The sequence below is a fragment of the Cebus imitator genome, unplaced genomic scaffold, assembly GCF_001604975.1.
Source record: "Cebus imitator isolate Cc_AM_T3 unplaced genomic scaffold, Cebus_imitator-1.0 Scaffold581, whole genome shotgun sequence".
Taxonomy (NCBI): Eukaryota; Metazoa; Chordata; class Mammalia; order Primates; family Cebidae; genus Cebus; species Cebus imitator.
Genome location: NW_016107896.1, coordinates 701185 through 702410, shown reverse-complemented (window position 1 = coordinate 702410; position 1226 = coordinate 701185). Strand labels below are relative to the sequence as shown.

At 39.6% G+C, this 1226-nt stretch overlaps 1 long non-coding RNA gene across 1 annotated transcript in view; it reads left to right on the top strand.

The window, feature by feature from the left end:
* Window positions 1–1066, top strand: part of LOC108294478 — a 31212-nt gene extending 30146 nt beyond the window's left edge. The window contains exon 4 of the long non-coding RNA XR_005197964.1: window positions 494–1066. This is a non-coding gene — a long non-coding RNA (uncharacterized LOC108294478). The remainder of the gene's footprint in view (window positions 1–493) is intronic.
* The last annotated feature ends 160 nt before the right edge of the window (window positions 1067–1226 follow it).

The following is a 1226-nucleotide window of genomic DNA, read 5'->3' as shown; positions in this document are numbered from 1 at the left end:
TATATATATATATATATATGGAAATAGCGGCCCATGGAAATAAACACTGGTCTTGAACTCCTGACCTCAGGTGATCTGCTCATGTTAGCCTCCTAAAATGCTGGGGTTACAGGTGTGAGCCACTGTGCCCAGCCTTTTTTTTTTAAATTCACCAATGAAGAAGCAGTACTGACTATAGTTAACCCTGCATTGTATATGAATTTGTCTTCTAGTAGATCATATGTTCCTCTCCAGAAGCTGATACAGTGCCTTGCACATAGTAGGTGCTCAGTAACATATCAGAGACTAGAGTCTGCCTATCCCAATATTCAATCATTTTCTCTTAGTAAAAGAAACCCCAGTTATGACCTGTGAAAAACAAGAAGTACTACCTGGAAGCTTCTAAGAAATATCCTCAAAAAATACTAAATGACACTTCTTTAACACACATTCCATCCCTGCTGTGTGGCTTAGAATGCAGACGAAATGATCGGTGCTCTAACTTGGATCCTAGGGATGATGGAGACAAAAGCTGGAAGCAGCCTTAGATGCCAGATGACTGCAGAGCTGACAAAACAGTCTGGGTCTTCCTTCTACATAACAACCATTATTTAGAAATCTTTGTTATTTTGGATCTCTATTATTTGTAGAGAAACCTAATCCAAACTAGTAAATAATCTTATATCCAACTTCTAATTTTTGCCACCAATTGTACCTAATCCAAACTAATAAATGATCTGATATCCAACATCTAATTTTTGCTACCAATTGCTGTATTTTCCAAGAAAAGTATGAATATTGCCTTATTAATTCATGCTCTATTTCAGCTTCTCAGTTTTTCACTGACACACTTTGAAATGCAATGTTTCCCCAGCTCTGATTTCCTTTCACAGCCCATTTTTGCTCTGTCACTTGTATCCCTTATTTAATTCCTCTTCTCCAGCTAAAGTCTCTGACACTTCTCTCTTCTATATGATATGAGCGTGGGAGCTCACAGCGGTAATCGCAGCACTTTGAGAGGCCAAGCAGGAAGACTGCTTGGGGCCAGGAGTTTGAGACTAGCCTGGGTAACACAGTGAGACTCTAGTCTTTACAAAAATAAATAAAAATTACCCAGGCATGGTAGTATGTACCTGATAGTAGTCTCAGCTACTATCAGGAAGCTAAGATGGAAAGATCTCTTGAACCCAGGATTTCAAGGCTGTAGTGAGCCATAATCTCACCAGTGCACTCCAGCCTGGGTGACA